This window comes from Capra hircus, chromosome 10, assembly GCF_001704415.2.
Source record: "Capra hircus breed San Clemente chromosome 10, ASM170441v1, whole genome shotgun sequence".
In the NCBI taxonomy this organism is placed as follows: Eukaryota; Metazoa; Chordata; class Mammalia; order Artiodactyla; family Bovidae; genus Capra; species Capra hircus.
Genome location: NC_030817.1, coordinates 87,416,928 through 87,436,753, shown reverse-complemented (window position 1 = coordinate 87,436,753; position 19,826 = coordinate 87,416,928).

The window sequence follows — 19,826 nt, the reverse complement described above, 5'->3', positions numbered from 1 at the left end:
CCGTTTTTAAAGAATTATATCAGCAAAAATACTGCCAGTTCAGGCTGAAAGGGACAGAGACAGTAAAAAAGATGAAAAGAAGTTTTTGCACTCCTAGGATTCTGCTGGTAGGGAGCAGGCTGATAAAACGGCTCAGCACAAATATGTGCTTCCTTTCATTACTTTCTAAAGTAATTGACTAATTTTTTTATTGAAGTATAGATGGATTTACAATGTTGTGTTAATTTCTAATGTATAGCAAAGTGAGTCAGTTTTTGCATACAGACACACATATATACACATATATGTGTATATACACATTCTTTTAATATATTCTTTTATATTATGGTTTATCATCAGATAGTGAACACAGTTCTCTGTACTATACAGCAGCACCTTGTTGTTCACCCATCCTATGTATAATAGTTTACATCTGCTAACCCCAGCCTCCTACTCCACTCCTCCCTCTCGGCAACCGCAAGTCTGTTCACTATGTCCATTGAGTCTGCTGCTGTTTCATAAATAGGTCCATTTTTGTTATATTTTAGGTTTCACACATAGGTGGTATGGTATTTGTCTTTCTCTTTCTGACTCACTTCACTTAGTATAGATGATAATCTCTAGTTGCATCAATGTTGCTGCGTATAGCATTGTTTTGTTCTTTCTTATGGCTGAGTAGTATTCCATTGTGTGTATATCTTACCTCTTTATCCACTCATCTGTTGATGGGCATTTAGATCGCTTCCATGTGTTGGCTATTGAGAATAGGGCTGCTATGAACATTAGGCTGCATGTATCTTTTTGAGTTATAGTTTAGTTTGGATATATGCCCAGAAGTAAGATTGCTGGCTCATAGTGTAATTCTATTTTTAGTTTTCTGAACAAACACCATACTGTTTTTCATAGTGGCTATACCAGCTTACATTCCCACCAACAGTGTAGAGGGATCAGGAAGGGTAGATGCTTGACATCTAGTTGGAGAAAGCATAGCAACACTTTCACCTGAAGTTTATTTGCAAAGTGGAAAATGATCGTAGTGAACTGGGTATTTGGGCTAATGAGATTTCCACCCAGATTGTTGAAGGTGCTGCCTGGTTTCTTGCTGCTTTCAGCAAAATGCTAGAGGAGAGAGATAAGCTAAAGCAAAGACTTTTTTAAAAGGAGAGATAGGGCTTGCTGTTTATGAAGATCCCCACCTCTCCAGATAGGAAATAATGTTAAAATTTTTTAAGAAATAAATTCTGAGCAAAGATCCAGGAATCTCTAGGGAAATCATGGTCTAAAGATGAAGCTGAGGGATTTCCCTGGTGGCCCAACAGTCAAGACTCCACGTTCCCAGTGCAGGATGCCTGGGTTTGAACCCTGGTCAGGGAACTAGATCCTACATGCTGCAACTAAGACCTGGTGCAGCTAAATAAAAATAAAATAAAATAAATAAAATTTAAAAATCTGAAGCTGAGGGGAGATATGACCATGAAACCCTGTCTTAACACTTCAGGAAGGTCAAAGGTGGTGCCTGAAAGTACTGTTTTGTCACACTGTACCTCTAAAGACTTTAAGGGTGTGACTCACCAGAAATGTCACGAGTGGGACAAGATTCTGGAAGAGGTGACAAGCGACACCAAGAGGGATGTATGGAATGCTAAGAATTTACAGGAACTGCCAAGAGTGTAGAGTTTGTGGCTGAGAACATGGACCATGGTTTAAATTCTAATTCTGCCACTTACTGGCTACGTGACATTGGGACATGATATTTGTCTTTGCCCTTTGATTGTCCTCAGCAGTAAGATGGGGATCATGGTACATCCATCATAGACTTGCTGTGTGGTTTAATTGGTTTAACACATGTAGGCACCAAGAAGCATGCCTGATACCTGTGGGAGTGCAGGCTAGGTCACTTCAGTCAGGTCTGACTCTTTGTGACCCTATGGCTATAGCCCACTAGGCTCCTCTGTCCATAGAGACTGTGATAAGTAAGTGAGTTATTGTAATATGTAATGGAAAAACCTGAACTTTTTGGCCTGCCCAATATTTAGGGAAGGAGAAGTGAAAAAGCTGTAATTCTTACAGCAAAGCTGAATGTGGCCTAAATTATAATTTGGGTGACAAAAGAAACTATAGCCCTAATTTATTGTCAGAGGCTATAGAGGCTATCCCAAGGTGTTTAGACATGGCAAAGACCCAGGGGCCAGTGTGAGAGTGGGTCCTTGAGCTGTTAACTTGCAAGTGGCAAACCAGTGACACAAAGAGCTAAAAAGTGAAAAGGAGAGAGATTCTCTATGGTCTAAGAACATTTAGCATCAGATAATCAGAGCTAGAAGAGATCTTTATGAGTTTGTCCAATAGTATAGATTTTGTCAGAGGAAGAAGCTCGGAGAGGAAGCCGCAGAGCTACTAGCGGCAGAATTTGACCCAGCGCTGCGAAACCCACAGTTTCCTGGTGCCTCCAACACAGAGTGGGCATCAGTACCACCTGCCCTCTCTGTACCAGTCTGGGCAGGGCCTAGTCAAAAATGACTGGTACTCATTGTAAGAGAAGGGCTGAAATAAAATAAGTGTTAATTCTATTTTTTACACTTTTAACTATCATTTATTAAACACTTGCTACGTGCTAATCACAACTGCATGAGGAGAAATCATTTTTGACCAAGAAAAATTTTGACCATCATATAGATCAACCTAATACATTATTTAATTATGATAAAACATTATAAAGTGTATACTATTATTAGCCTGATTTTATAGATGAAACAGAAGCACAGAGAGATTGACTTATCCAAGGTCACACAGCTGGTAAGCGATGGAGCCAGTTTACAATTTCAGGAGGCCTGATTTCAGAGCCCATGCTGTGAACCGCTTTTCCAGACACCAGTATGAATGTGCCCACAGTCTCAGGGGGCTGGTCGGGCACCTGGGCCCTACCCTGACCCCCTGGAGTCAGGAAACCAGCTTCCGTTGGGGAATTAAATCAGCCCAACCTCCTGTGGCCTATTCAGAAAAAGCACATACTGCTCAGCCTTGTGATCTCATGCCGGCAGGGCTTTGAGACAATGGAACAACTCTCAGCACCAGGCATCACCGTGGAGACAATGTACTTCTCCAAACACCAGCCCCCAGAATAACAAACACGGCTGACTTCCACAGCATCGAAGTCTAAATATTGAAGTGGAGCATCCGTGCCTTGCCACGTGTGGTGATCTTTTAGTGGAGAAAAGTCGGCGGTTCCTATTGTCTGGATTCCCCAGGGGGAAGATCTGAAGCTGTTTCTCTAGCTCTGCAAGACTTCTGCCGCCTCTCCCGAGACCCCAGTCTGAAAGAGGGCTTGTTTGATGTAAGCCAAGCTGGAGGACCCCTCCACATTCCATTGTGATCCTTACTGACCTAGAGCAAAGTAAAAAAATCAGGACAATATGGAGAAGTTTTCCTAAAGCTAAAAGTATTCTAGTGCAGAACCCTATTTATGCTGCTCAGCATCCTTTTTGTGGCTCTTGTGCTCTGCTCCTCTATCCGTTTCTCTGCACTCACCAGCTGCCTCCTCTTGTGTGTTCTCTGCATCCCACAGGTGCTCATCATGGCTTCTCCAGCCCCAACTCTGCTTCATGACTTCAGTCTCCACTGCTCACTGCCCCGTCCCCTCAATATTTCTTTGCTCACATTTTGCTCACATATTTCTAGAGAGAATCTGATTAACTTCATGCTTCTTTTACACCAGACCATGTCATGCATCACTGGCCAGCCCACCAGCCAGCTGCCTTTGGGCCAGATGGCTAACACTGGTTCAATCAGCTGGCATGGCCCAAAACACAATTGCTCTTTGAGGTAGCAATAGTGGGCCAGTTCCCCTTGAAAAGGGCTTAAAGGGCAGGTTTAATGATTGATATGGATGGTATGAAGTCCAATTCGGAGATTTTGCACCAAAGTTGAATTTGCAATTCTCCACTTAGGAAGGTTGTGGAGTCATGGAATGGGAAGGTCCGCCTGAAACATACAAGGGACTCCAGAGCATTCTGGCTCTGAGAGATGTAGCCAGGGGAGGACTCACACCAAATGGTAAGGATTTAACCCAAGGGGGTGGTTGCTGAGACAGAAAGGAAGACACAGATTCAGACATAATTTGGTTATAAGTAAGTGTTGGTGAAAAATTGGGTATCAGGAACGAACAAGAAGGTAGGTAGATGGTAGCATCAGTCGCTGAGCCAGAACATAGGAGAACATAGTTTGGGGAGATGAAGGAGAAACGGCCAGTTCCATTCTGACTTGCTGAGATGTGAGACATCCTGCTGGGTTTACCAATAGGAAGGTGGCTGTTCAAGTGTAAAGTTTAGAAAAGAAGTCTGAGTTGGAAGGATAAATGTGAGGAACTTCAGCATGTTGGTGGTTCAAACCATGGAGAGGATGATTTCACCCTGGGAGAAGTGGAGTGCATAACTGATGCTTGACAAACATTTGTTGGAGAAATGAATGAGCTGGCTGGGTCTTGGGATTTACTCATGTTTCACTCCTTTCCAGGTGACAGAGTAACTTACTGAGACCTTGCACTGGAAAAGCAAAATGGTGAATGGAAAGAACGTGGGCTTTGAAGGCAATACCAAGTTTAATGGCAGATTGAAACTTACTAGTTGTGTGCCTTTGGGCTTCATCCTTAACCTCTTATAACTTTAGTTTCTTCATCCCAAAATGGGTATAATGATAATTACCTCATCAGGCTGTCGAGAGGATTAAATAAGACAGCAAGATTAGGGCTTCAAGCACAGGTTTTGGTATATATAGTTGGCACTCAACAGAGGTTTCAGACTCCAGCCTCCCACAAAGGAAGCTTTGAAATACCAAAGACTATTCTGCTGCTGCTGCTGCTAAGTCTCTTCAGTCGTGTCCGACCCTGTGCGACCCCATAGACGGCAGCCCACCTAACAGAGATTCCGAGGATGTCCTTCCCTTAGCCAGTGGTGTCTCAAAAACACCCACTGATAATGTAAATAATCTCACTTCGAGCTAACGTTAGGAGCCTTCAGCTGGACTTTTCTGGTGGTACTGTGGTTAAGAATTCGCCAATGCAGGGGATACAGGTTCAGTCCCTGGTCTGGGAAGATTCTAAGCCCATGCGCCATAACTACATTGCACCTGTGCTCCACAACAAGAGAAGCCGCCGCAGTGAGAAGCCTGGGCCCCGCAGCACAGAGTAGCCCCTGCTTGCTGCAGCTAGAGAAAACCCGTCCACAGCAACAAAGACCCAGCACAACCAAAAATTAATAAGTAACTTTGAAAAAAGAATTTTTTAGTTAAAGAAGAGTCTGCATCTGAGGCCTGGATCAAAGAGCCCTCCTGCTCCCCACTCCTGCCTCCTGTGTGGGTCCTCCGTGACAGGCCGTGCCCGTTCCTGTGGCCACACTCTCCTGTGGAGGCTCCCCGCTTTCAGGACTCCCACAGGATCTCCCCGCATCCCCAGCCCCAGGGAGCCTTCCTCGCACTGCCAGCAGCTGTCCAGGCCCTTGTCACACTCCAGCATGTGTGCCCAGTTTCCTAGGCACTGACAGCTTCCCCTGAGCCGAGAGCTCCTGTTCTGGCCCATGTATCAGGCCTACACAGACAGGAAACACACAGGAAAGGGTGTTCCCTTCATTTAATATCAAATATTCAGTACTTGAACATTAATTTACTTCAAGTCATACAATTTTTTTCAAAGAAAGTTATAGGACCTTTTTGGGAGAAATAGAGCAAGATCAAAATTAGTGGCAAGCCCATCCATACCAGGCTAGAAGATTAAAAATCAGAAGGCAACGATTTTCCTTGAATTTCTATATAGATTTAGTGCTGCTGCTGCTGCTGCTAAGTCACTTCAGTCGTGTCCGACTCTGTGCAACCCCAGAGACGGCAGCCCACCAGGCTCTCCTGTCCCTGGGATTCTCCAGGCAAGAACACTGGAGTGGGTTGCCATTTCCTTCTCCAACGCATGAAAGTGAAAAGTGTAAGTGAAGTCGCTCAGTCACTACCTATTAATGCTCCCAAAGGATAATTTACAAGAGCTTGAGACCTAGATAGCATATTAAAAGGCAGAGACATTACTTTGCCAACAAAGGTCCATCTAGTCAAGGCTATGGTTTATCCAGTAGTCATGTATGGATGTGAGAGTTGGTCTATAAAGAAAGCTGAGCACCAAAGAATTGATGCTTTTGAACTGTGGTGTTGGTCTTCACTCTTGAGAGTCCCTTGAACTGCAAGGAGATCCAACCAGTCCATCCTAAAGGAGGTCAGTCCTGAGTGTTCACTGGAAGGAGTTGAAGTTGAAACTCCAATACTTTGGCCACCTGATGTGAAGAGCCAACTCATTGGAAAAGACCCCAATGCTGGGAAAGATTGAAGGTGGGAGGAGAAGGGGATGACAGAGGATGAGATGGTTGGATGGCATCACCAACTCAATGGACATGAGTTTGGGTAAACTCCGGGAGTTGGTGATGGACAGGCCTGGCATGCTGCAGTCCATGGGGTCACAAAGATTCGGACATGACTGAGCAACTGAACTGAGAAATGAATAGTGATGTTCAGTTACTGAGATTAAATGGTTAAAAGGACTGAAGCCTTTTTTTAAAGGGTATGATAGTAAAGGTAACTTACCAGATTTCACAACATATTACAAAGAGATAATTATCCGAACCATAAGGTAACAATGGGAAAAAAAGATCAGTGGAAGGGATTAAATGATCCAAAATTAATCCAGTATATAGTAAAACTAGAAATAATCCAACAGTGAAGAAAGTAATTGCCATATAATAAATATGTGGGAAAGAACTATAATTAATACAGAGTAAAGTTATACCTTATACTGTTTTCTGAAATAAAGTGCAGACTACATTTTGTGCACGTCTGAAAAACAATCCATAAAGACAAGAAGGTATAATTCCACATTTATCATATTGGAAGAGAACCCATCACTGAAGACAACAAAGATTTTCAAGGTAAAAAATAGGAACGTTTTATTAAAGAAAATATAGACAATTAATTGCAAGAGGAAAACAGCCTGAGAAAGATAAACCACGGACACATCTAAAATATATTAATTTTTGCTTTTTCACAAAAAGTTAAAATCAGTGCCCAGATTCCACCCAGTAAGCAACAAAAGATATAAGCACACAGTTTACACAGGAAGTGCAGATGGCAAATCAAAACGTGAAAAAGTACATAACTCTCCCGGAAAGAGAGAAATGTAAACAGTCAGCTATGAGGTATCAGCACATGCTTATCAAACTAATCAAATACGGTGGCAAAACCCTGTGTTGGAAGAGCCAGGAAACAGGCCAGCTAGTATAGAGACCTTCAGGGCAGGGACTCTGGAGCCACGTTGCTGTAACACCAGCTCCTCCATGGGCCACTTCTGAGGCCTTCCATGAGTGACTTCACCTCTCTGTGCCTTGGTTTCCTCATCTGTCAAATGAGGCTTTGTTGTTGTTTACTCGCTCAGTCCTGTCTGACTCTTTTGTGACCCCATGGACAGTAGCCCATCAGGCTCCTCTGTCCCTGGGATTTCCCAGGCAAGAGTACTGCAGTGGGTTGCCATTTCCTTCTCTAGGGGATCTTCCCCACCCAGGGATCGAACCCACGTCTTCTGCATTGGCAAGTGGGTTCCTTTACCACTAAGCCACCAGAGAAGCCAATGTATATATATATAAAGGAGCTTGGAACAGTGCCTGGAACGTGGTAAGAACTGTACACATGTTACAGTTATTATCTATAGATAGCGTGCCTTTCCCAGCAAGTTCTCTCAGTTGTGGTAGAAAGGGCATGGATTCTGGTGCCAAAAGGATCACTCATTCAACAGCTATTGACTAAATGCCAGATCCAGGGGCAAATCGCAGTTCCATTAGTTATGAATATTGATGGATTAATTTTGGCTTTACTGGGTCTTCACTGTGGCATACAGGCTCTTTGTTGTTGTACGCCAGCTTTCTCTAGTTGAAGCAAACGGGCTACTCTCTGCTGCTGCTGCTGCTAAGACGCTTCAGTCGTGTCCGACTGTGCGTTTCCATAGACGGCAGCTCACCAGGCTCCCCCGTCCCTGGGATTCTCCAGGCAAGAACACTGGAGTGGATTGCCATTTCCTTCTCTAATGCATGAAAGTGAAAAGTGAAAGTGAAGTTGCTCAGTCGTGTCCAACTGCTAGCAACCCCATGGACTGCAGCCCACCAGGCTCCCCCATCCATGGGATTTTCCAGGCAAGAGTGCTGGAGTGAGGTGCCATTGCCTTCTCCAGGGCTACTCTCTAGTTGTGCTAATTTCTCTTATTGAGAGAGAATTGTGGGATATGGCCTTAATTGCCCCCACGGCATGTGGAATCTTGGTTCCTGGACCAGGGATCAAACCAGTGGCCCCTGAATTGGCAGGCAGATTCTTAACCACTAGACCACTAGGAAAGTCCTCCATTAATTATTAGTGATGTCACATTGTGAAAATCACTTAGGAATATTGAATCTCAGTTTCTTCCATCTGTAAAATGGAGTAACAAAATCTGCTGCTTAAGTCTGGCTTTAGGGGAATGACATATTGCACAAGAAAGTAGATAAGATGGGGCTTGGCATGCAGAAATCCTTAATCCATCCTTAATCCCTCATTTCTCCCCCTAAAACTTCAGTCCAGCCCCTCTCTATGTTCATGGAGTTTGCTTTCAGCTACCTGCCAGTTAGATTAGATTAAGATCTTCCGATGGCCCCCAATTCTGAAGCTCAATGTGCAATTTACCTACAAAATACACGAATCAGAGTAACAGCACCAATCCATAAAATCTGCTGTTTTGATGTGCCACGAGGCCTTCTTGCGTGCTGCGAATGCAATCCGTTATTTCTGTATTTACTCTCCCATCTTGCTTGCTTTCTGGTTCCCCTGTTTGCTACTGGCCTTTTTCCGGTAGTTTAGCCAGCCTGGTGGGTGATCTCAGATCACTGCCAAACCTTCCCCATGACACAGAGGCCATAAAGACTTCAAATTTCTCCCTCCCCAGGACTATTTGCATTCCCCCCCACTCGGGGAGCAAGAACTCCTGGAGACTGAAAGCTGGCACAGAAGGGGCACTCAGTAAATATTTGTGGAATGCAAGAATGAATGGATACATGAAATCTCTGCATGATAGAATTTCAGCTGTGCTGGGAGACAGGAGAGAGGGCTCTCTTTAATGCAGACAATGACCAGAATTCTTCAGATTGTCCTATGTGGGTAGAGGGTCGATACTGAAAAGTTTAACATAGACAACAGTGCACCTGGAGACCCCTGCTGGGGCTAAGCATCACCTCTTTGCTTGTGGGCTACTAGAGGCCCTGGCTTCCAAAGGGAAGGGTTGAGGAGAGGGTGGGAGGTCTAAGGCCTCCCAGCAGCTGGTATTCACCGACAGGTATAAAAGTACTTTGGGCTTCCCAGGTGGCTCCGTGGTACAGAATCCACCCACCAATGCAGGAGACATGGGTTCATTCCCTAGGTTGAGAAGATCCCCTGGTGGATGAAATGGCAACCCACTTCAGTATTCTTGCCTGGAAAGTCCCACGTCCAGAAGAGCCTGGTGGGCTCTAGTCCATGGGTTTGCAAGAGTAGGATACGACTTAGCAACTAAACAACAAATAAAAGTACTTCAGTGTCCCAACAACCAACACAGCTGTATCACACACACATGGACAGAACCCAGGCTCAGTTAGAAGGTTGTATAGGAATCAAGAGACTTCCTCCACCCCCTTCCGTGGGCCCCAGTTTCCCATCTATAAAACAAAAGTCAGACTTTTTTGTCACATTTATTTATTTGGCTGTGTTGGGTCCTAGATGTGGCACGTGGGATCTTCACTGTGGCATGAATGATCTTTCCTTGCAGCTTGTGGGCTCTAGGGAATGTGGGCTCAGTACTTGCAGAGCATGGGCTTAGTTTCCCTGAGGCAAATGGGATCTTCGTTCCCCACCCAAGGATTGAATCCATGTCTCCAGCATTGGAAGTGGATTCTGAACCTCTGGACCGTGAGGAAAATCCCAAAGTCAGACTTTCTAACCTTTCCGATCCACTCCCCTCTGATGGCCTTGATTTCAAAACCAGTTTGTAAAAGGCTGTGGTATAATAGAGAAAAACGGATGCTCTGAAGCGGAAAAACCCAGTTCAAATTCCAGCTGTTACTTACTATGTGACCTGGGTCCAAATCAATGAAATTTTCTGAACCTTCACTTTTCATTAATTCAACCAGTATTTAATGAGAACTTTTTCTGTGCCCCATTGTGAGGACGCTCTGGTGAACAAGACCTGGTCTTTGCCATCATGAAACTCACTGTCTGCTTAAGGCTCCTTGGATGCAAGTGACAGAAACCAACTCAAGCCAGCTTATGCAAAACCAGAATATGTTATAAGGATGTAGGAGAATCTGGGGACCAGAGGGTAGGAAGCACCACCAACCACACTATTGCTCCCAGCATACCTGCTGCATTGTTGGCCCTCTCTCTCCTCCAAGACCTGATTCCTGTAAGCCTCAGTTAATGTGACATTCCAATTCCAAATCTCTCGAAGAATCTGATCATCACAGCTTGGGTCATGTGTCCACTCCCAGTCCGATCTTCTGTGACAGTGGGGCTGGGCCAGTCAACACAAACATGGCCTCAGGGACTCGCTCATATGGCTGGGGGGAGGGGTCCAAGTCCCAAAGAAAGAGGGGCTTGTGGTTCCTGGAGTCTACTCCACAGCCTCATAGGGTGGTTGTGAAATTAAATGAAATTCCACGGAAAGTGACCTATGTACAGCTAGGGCATGGAAGCAGCACTGTGACACCTCAGTTCAGTTCAGTTCAGTCACTCAGTCGTGTCCGACTCTTTGTGACCCCATGAATCGCAGCACGCCAGGCCTCCCTGTCCATCACCAACTCCAGGAGTTCACTCAGACTCACATCCATCGAGTCTGTCATGCCATCCAGCCATCTCATCCTCGGTCGTCCCCTTCTCCTACTGCCCCTAATCCCTCCCAGCATCAGAGTCTTTTCCAATGAGTCAACTCTTCGCATGAGGTGGCCAAAGTATTGGAGCTTCAGCTTTAGCATCATTCCCTCCAAAGAAATCCCAGGGTTGATCTCCTTCAGAATGGACTGGTTGGATCTCCTTGCAGTCCAAGGGACTCTCAAGAGTCTTCTCCAACACCACAGTTCAAAAGCATCAATTCTTCAGCGCTCAGCCTTCTTCACAGTCCAACTCTCACATCCATACATGACCACAGGAAAAACCATAGCCTTGACTAGACAGACCTTAGTTGGCAAAGTAATTTCTCTGCTTTTGAATATACTATCTAGGTTGGTCATAACTTTTCTTCCAAGGAGTAAGCGTCTTTTAATTTCAGACACCTGGCCCTGGTCATAGCTGGTGTTTAACTGCGAGGAATTACTGTTAATGATAATATCTTTCATGTCTCTGGCTTGCTTTGTGTTCATTTTCTCGGTGACTGCTTCCCTTTGCTTTGATCTCAGATCCCACCTGACTGAGCTGGCTTGTAAGTTAGCTGGGCACACAGGGGGCCCAGGTTGACCCTACCCACAGCTCAACATTTGGCCCATACACCTGGTGGGTACCTGAGATGCTAAATGAATGAATGAGTGAATGAGTGAATGTTCTCCCTCCCAGCCCTCAGTGGTCCAGGAGGGGCAGATGGATGGCTGGAGCAAGCGGGCGGTGTGGGGGTTGGGGGAGGTGACTTTGGAATTTGTCTCCTTTCCACCCAGTCTTTGTCAGAGGACCTTTCCTTCTCCCTGTGCTTAGTATCCTTAGGACCAGGAGTTCAGCTCTTTCTAGGAATTCTAGGAGGGATCAAGGGCTGGGTTCAGGTCTTCCCCAGACCAAGTCTAATTTGTGGAATTACATGGAACCCCTGACTTCACCTCTCATTACTGAAAGCATTACCTCTTGTTACTAACTTCACCTCTCATTGGGCCTCAGTTTCCCCAATGGCAAAATGCATGGTTGGGGATGTAAGGACTGACTGAGCTTGAAGATGAGAAATGGCTTCCCTGAGGCCAGCCTAGAAGGGCAGATTGGAGAGCCTTCCGCCCAGCTGCTCTGTGCCCTCAGAAGCACCTCAGCCGCTGGCCCATGACGGATGACTTCACCGGCTGTGTGGCTGAAACCTGAGCCCTCTCGCTAGGAGCTGAGCAGGAAGTTTTTTTCCTGCTGTGGGAGCTTTTGTTCTACTAGCCTGGATTGTTGGGCAGAGGAATTTCCAGCCAGCTGACGTCAGCCCAGACTCTGGCCAAGCCCATCAGACCTGCAGGGGGCCTGAGGAGGGGCTGTGGGCAGGTCAGAAGGTGCAGAGCTTCAGGTACCAGGAGGCATCCCTCCTCTCTCTTCAACAGCGTTGACTGGGGTGGGCTCCCCATCCATCACTCAGGAGGAAAGCCCAGGGAAAGCTCATTCACCCTGAGAGTAGATAGAAAGGTGGGTGACAAGTGGATTCTATTTCTGGTCCAACTACTTACTGCTAACTCAATCCCTTGGACTAGATGCTTGACCTCACTGGCACTCAACTGCCTCATCTGTAAAATGGGGATAATACTCCCTCAGACGCCCTGGTAGTGGGTACTAAATGTAAAGCATTTAAAACTTCCTGGTACATAATAAATGCTCAGTAAAGATGAGTGACAATTTTTATTATCTCTCCACTGGAGAGGAAAGGAGATGCCATGTGGGGGCACCCAGTAAAGGGACCAGTTCAAAAACAGAGGCTCCCTTTGCTAAAAGAGCAGTATGCTTTTCTGCTGTGTGAATCCAGCTGTGCGTTCCTTCCCAGGACCTCAAGCCTCTGCAAAGGTGACTGCATTAGTTTCCACAACAAAAGTGTATTGTCTCATGGTTCTAGAGGCTTGAAGTCCAAAACCCAAGTGCCAGCAGAGTTGGTTCTAGGGGCTGGGAGGGAAGGATTGTCCCAGGCCTCTTTGCTTGGTGTGCGGTTGGCTGTCTTTTCTCTGTATCTCTTCACCTAGTCTGTGTGTGTGTGTATGTCCAGATCTCTTGTTATTAGGACACAAGTCATATCAGACTACTGCCCACCCTCAAAGACCTCATTTTAATGATTACCTCTACAAAGTCTCCATCTCTGAATAGGGTCACATTCTGAGGTACTGGGGATTTGGACTTCAACATATGGATTTTGGGGGTGTACAGTTCAACCCCAAAGAATGCCCTAGGGGCAAAACATGATGCTTAACTGAAGGGTGGTTTTCATATCTTTCAACCCAGAAAGGATGAGAGAATTTGGAGCAGAAAGGCCTTCTTGAAGTCTGTCAAACCCTCCCTGGGACATGGCTATTAATTCTAGTAGTGTCAAGCCTTAATAGCATCAGAACCTAGTTGTGGAGCCCAGATGATTAAGTTACTTGTTTTCTACTCTAAACTTTCTGCTATCCATTCCTGATTTCATTTGCCAAAGTTCAATGTGAAATCCAAGATTCGCCCAAGAAAGCTATGCCATCCTCACTTCCTTTGGCGACAGAGTTGGGTAAAAGGAACACTGACTAGGGAGTCGATGGACCTAGATTCTAGTTTATGTACTTGCTGTGTGACCTTGGGCATGTGACCTCCCCTCTCTGAGCCCCACTCTCCTCAACTGTGAAATTGTGTGTGTGTGTTCATGCACATACAGGGAGCTGGAGGTAGAGGGGTCAGACTGTGACTGTAAATGGGACCAAGTGAAAGCGAAGTTGCTCTTTGCAACCCCATGGACTGTAGCCTACCAGGGTCCTCTGTCTACGTGATTTTCCAGGCAAGAATACTGGAGTGGGTTGTCATTTCCTTCTCCAGGGGATCTTCCCAACCCAGGGATCAAACCTGGGTCTCCCGCATTGCAGGCAGATACTTTACCATCTGAGCCACCAGGGAAGCCAGACTTAGCTATGGGATACCCTTGTAACTGGGACTGCTGTGGGACAAAGCTGGCACATCTTCCTTGAGTGTCAATGTGACTTTAAAACTCCAAAACACACAAGTGTATCACAGAGGAGCATGCAAAGCCATGTGGATTTTTAAGGCTTTAGAAAAACTAGAGAAACTCTTGGCTTGTGGCTGTTGTTCTGTGTTGCACTTTGACCCCTAACACCGGGGGTAGGACCTCTTTCCCATGTGCCAATAGGGGTCCTTCATGGGAAAAATTTGAGATACTTTGGACTAGGTGTTGGCAAAAATGTTCCAGCTTAGAGTCCACGTGTTTTGGGGTCTGAACTCACTGGAGCACACTGAGGACCCCAGGGCATCTTTCATTCCTCGCTTAGTTTGAGCTGCCTCTCTACTGTGCGCTTGAAGGCCAGGCCAGGGTGAGAGGTCTATGCCAAGTCAGAAAAGCCATGGCTGGGAGGAGAGGCGGACTAGCAGTGGATTTGGTAGCAGAGGAAGTGGAATTAACCGCTGGAGGAAGCAGCCTCCGGCAGCTGTGTGGGGAACTATCTCGGGGCTTCCCCGTCTTCAAGTTCCTCTGATGGTCAAGTGGCAGGAATTTGAAAGTGAGAGTCCGCCTTTCCCTCAAGCTTCGCCCTCTCAACTCTCTTTTACAGCAAAGCTTCTTTAAAAAAAATTTTTTTTTAATTTTTAAAAATTGAAGTTTAGTTGATTTACAATGTTGTATTTGTTTCTGGTATACAGTAAAGTGATTCAGTTATATATATAAAAATATATACATATAATTTTTCAGATTCTTTTCCATTATAGGTTATTGCAAGATATTGATTCTAGTTCCCCGTGCTATGTAGTAGCTCCTCTGTTTATCTATTTTATGTATAGAAGTGTGTATCTGTTAATCTTGAACTCCTAAAGATAGAGCTACCATATGATCTAGCAGGCCCACTCCTGGGCATATATCTGAAAAAGACGAAAACTCTAATTCAAAAAGATACATACACCCCTCTAGGGTTCATGGCAGCACTATCTACAGTAGCCAAGACATGGAATCAACCTAAATGCCCATCCACAGATGCATGGCTAAAGAGAATATGGTATATATACAATGGAATATCACTTAGCCATTAAAAAGAATGAAATAATGCCATTTATAGCAACATGCATGGGCCTAAAGATTATCATACTAAGTGAAAGAAGTCGGGTACAGAAAGATAAATACCACACGCCATCACTTATATGTGGAATCTAAAAAAGATGATACAAATGAGCTTATTTACAAAACAGAAAACAGACCTAAAAAGCAAACTTGTGGTTACCAAAGGGAACATAATTGTAGCAGAATAAATGAGGAGTTTGAGATTAACAGATGCATACTACTGTGTATTAAATAGATCCACGCAGTGAAGCTTCTTGAAGGGGGAGTCTGCACTCACCGCCCACTCCCTTCTCCGTCTGCTATCTTCTGGCTTCTGCCCCAGCCTCCACCTACACTTGTTCTTGATGAGGTCCTGAGTGCCTCCTGGTCGCTAATGACAGTTTGTCCTCTTCCATCCTCACCTCACCAGCCTCCTGGCAGGACACCCCAGCTTTGGGGTCACTGCCCGCCCTAGGCTTTTCCCCTTCATCTCCAGCTACCCCTTCTCCATCATCCCTGTAGCATCGTCTCTCTTAGAGCCTTCCTTCTTCCATACACCCTCCCTATGCCTCCTTATCTACTCCTGCAGCTCAGTACTTCTCCATCTCCAAACTCTCCATCTCAGGCCCAGAATTCTTCTGAAGCTTCTGACCTGGCCACCTGGGTATCCCCTGGGCATCCCTTGGGGCCTGCACATCAGCAGGGCTCAAATGGAGTCATCACCTCCTCCCACACCCTGTCCTTCCACCTGTGTTCCAAGCTCGAAGACCACCTGGGGGGCTACCCATGTACCTCCTTCTCTCCCTTCCTTTTCTCATTTTATCTGTAGATGAACTGCTTGGCTTCTGTTCAGCTCATAATCACATTCATCTCCCTGAGGCCAGAGTTTGCTAATTGTACCCCTCGGCCTCTGTCACAGGGTGGGGCAGAGCTGGGTCCGCAGTAGGACCTCAGTAAATATGTGTGATCTGAAACTTCCTCAGCAGTCCAGTGGTTAAGGCTTCTTCCAAAGCAGGGGGAATGGGTACAATCCCTGGTCAGGGAGCTAAGATTCCACATGCCTCCTGGTCAAAAAACCAAATCATGAAACAGAAGCAATATTGTAACAAATTCAATCAAGACTTTAAAAATCGTCCACATTAAAAACAAGCAAACAATGTGTATGATTAGATCCTGAAGGGAGGTGAAGTCCAGGTTCTGGAGACCCCTTTCTTCAGCATTCTGGGAAGACCCACCAGTGGGCATGGGAAAGAGTGATGCAGAGACCTGGGATGTTTGTCCTTGCTCTGTCCGTCACTAATTGCCTGTGTTGTTCTATCTATGAGGGGAGGCCTGCAGGCTGCTCATAGGGCAGTGTGTGGTGGAGGAACAGACTAGAAGGAGGGACAGGCAGTCCTGCTGTGTCTTGGGCCAGCCTGGCCAGGAGACTCACCTGCCTCACAGGGCAGGAAGCAGGCAAGCCCTCCGTGATGGATGCCACAGAGTAAAGCTAGCACAGAAGAACCAGAGCACAGCGAGGAAACCCAGCCCCTCCTCCACGCTGTCCTGCTGCTCTAGAACTCAGTCCTCTGCCCAAGGGAATGTCCTGTGTGATCTGCCAGCCAGCGTCCCCACCTGCCTCCTCCCCTGTGATACACGAGTAAGAATTGGTTTGTCCAGCTGGCTTGCAAGCTGCTCAGGGATTGTTTCCCCGAGACCAACCGATTCCAGGTGACCTGATAAATGCGATTTTTAAAACTGAAAGCCGAGGACCCTTGTGAGGATTCCGCTGGGAGCCCTGGAGTGAGTAACCACCTCGAGCATCCCTCCTAGATGAATCTCCAATTCCACATCCGGAGCCACCCAGTTTGCTCTGGTAGGCGGTGCTTTGCAGTGAACGGCCCTTGGCTATAGGGCAGCGGTTCTACATGGGGAGGGAAGCCTCACAATGCCTGAAGACACCTAGGGTGGTCACACCTTGGGTGAGGGTGGAGGTGCCCCTGATATTGAGGGGCCTGGGTTGCTGCTAAACCTCCTCCAATGCACAGGACAGCCCCCCTTGACAGAGAATTACCAGAAGTCTCTGTCGCAACAACGTCACTGGTACTAAGGCTGAGAAAGCTTAAAGTCAGACTGCTTGGCTCAACTGCCGGCTCTACCTGAAGCAACCTACCTGCCTTCCGGCTGTCTCAGTTTCATCAACTTTAAAATGAGTATAATAGTGAGCTCACTGGAGGTCCAGGGCTTAGGACCTGGCACTTCAGCTGCCGTGGCCCCAGTTCAACCCTTGGTCTGGGAACTAAGATCCTGCAAGCTGTGCAGTGCAGCCAAAAAAATAAAATGGGTATAATATCCATATTTACCAGTAGGGTTGTTGTATAAAATAAATGATCTAACTTACATAAAGCCCTTGGAACCATGCTTGCTGCACAGTAAAGCATTCAGAAAAGGTTTATTGTTACTGTTGATATTTGGGGGGATGATCTGGGCCTTAATTTCGTAGCTTTTCAAACCAGTGTGGATGCTAGTCCATTCATATATAGTAACATTTGCATCTTGTTATCATATGTGATGGAATCAGGAAGCCCCATGTCACCCTGGCCTTTGACAAAGGCACAGTGCCCTTCCTAGGGTCAGCTTGCTGAGACATGTCTCTGAGACTTGAAGGGGCAAGGAGCCTGGTCATCCACCTGCATGGACTTAGTGCCTCACCCTCCTGGGCTTGCTTCCCTATCAAGGCTCTGCAGACTCAGATCTCAAAGCTGCCGGTCCCCACCTGGCAGAATCCCAGACTGCTCCGACTCCACCTTTGCTGGGGGCCCAGATCTGGGCTCCCTGCCCACTCTCTGGCTGGCACACTGGCCTCTGATCACCCCAGGATTGCTGCTGGCTGTCTGAGGGGCCTCAGTTAACTTTCTGTCCAGTGAGGCGCTAGCAAACACTGGAGAGTAGTATCTTCCTACTGTACTAGTTTGCAGGTATACCTGACCTATTCCTGGAGTCTTCAAAACACTGAAAAAACAATGGTAGCAGTGGTGGAAGATTGTGAGAATGAAAAGAGATTCCAAAATCTGTGGATTAGAAATATATCCAGCTTATTTTTATGTATATAAAATTGTGGTGAAGTATATTGGTTAAATACAATTCTCTCCCTCCCCTACACAACATGCCTTAATTATTCAAGAGGAAGGGTTGGTAGCAGAGGCAAGGAGAAAAAAAAGAGAATATTTTAAAAATCTAGAATTTGTATAAAAGGAAAACCAATACTTTCATGGAAAGATTAGCTAGACTTTCCTTTTAAGGAAAAGGATCTGTCTTCAAAAGGAAGAGATTAAAATGCACTATTGCTTTGGGAACAATCAGCTTTAAAAAGGATCCCCAGAGGAACCAACTCCTGGGACGCTCACGGTCGGAGGGTCAGCCAGCATTCTCCCTGCCGGCTGCAGCTCTCAAGTGTTTGCCAGTCAAGTTCAGGGACTGACACACAGTCCCTTCTCCAAACCTGCTCCTGTGTTGGACAGAAGGACAAGGTGCAGGACTGGTCATAAAAAAAACGGGTGTTTTTCTTGCAAACTGTTTCTTCTTCTTTTTAGGGAAATGGGCATTTGAAGAAGCTTCTCTCACCTCATTTGATTCTGATAACAGGCTAAGCGCTCATTTTCTCACAAGCAAACCATTAGTGTGGTGTTCAAGATGCCGTTATCCGCTACGTGATAAATTGATGCTCTGTTTTATCAGACTGGGGTTTCAGACTAGCTGGGAGAGAGAAGTGGTTACAGTTTCCTCCATGAGATCATGGCTTCGAAGGTCCCAAGACCTTGGCCTTAGTGGGGTCAGGATGCTAGAACTGAGGCTGGCTCTTTAAACTGTAGGACAGCAGTTTATTGATCGCTTTATTCATTTACTACTTCATTCGTTCAGAGGACATTTATGGAGCATCTTCTCTGTGCTCCTAGGCATTCTACAGGCACTGGGGTTACAGCAGAGAACAAAATAGAAGTCCTACCCTCATGGAGCTAATATTTTAGTGGAGAGAGGAGACAGAGTGTGTTGGGAAGAGATGATACCTTTGGGGGAGATCTTGAAAGGCCTCACTGAGATGCTGATGTTTGAACAAAGACCTGATCGGTGAGAGGATTCTCTACAGATAGATTAACTGGGCAAAGAGCGCTCCAGGCAATGCAAACAGCCACTGCAAAGACCCTGAGATGGGAAAATGAACGTGAAAGTCGCTCAGTCATGTCCCTGGGCTCTGCGACCCCGTGGGCTATACACGGTCCATGGAATTCTCCAGGCCAGAATACTGGAAGGGGTAGCCTTTCCCTTCTCCAGGGGATCTTCCCAACCCAGGTCTCCCACATTAAAGGCAGATTTTTTACCAGCTGAGCCACAAGGGAAACCCAAGAATACTGAAGTAGGTAGCCTATCCCTTCTCCAGGGGATCTTCCGGACCCAGGAACTGAACCAGGGTCTCCTGCATTAAGGCAGATTCTTTACCAACTGAGCTATCAGAGAAGCCCCCCTGAGGTGGGGGAGGGGAGCGAAGCCAGTTGTGTTTGGAAAACCAGGGGTGGAGCAGGGCAGGGTGGAAGGTCAGGGCCAAGGAGCAGTGGGAGGGTGGGGCAGACCACACAGGGCTTCCTGGGCAGTGTGAGCTCTTGAGACTTTTCTCCGCCTGAGACAAGAAGCCCCTGGAGAGTGTTGAGGAGGGGCATGAGAGAACCCACTTTATGAGCCGCCTCATTGGGTGACCATTTCTCAGTTGTGTTATTAGTCCCGTCTTTTCTTTTTAATGCTACACATTTATTTGAAAGGTCAGAAGTTTAAGAAGACTAAACATATTGGCAAGGATAGA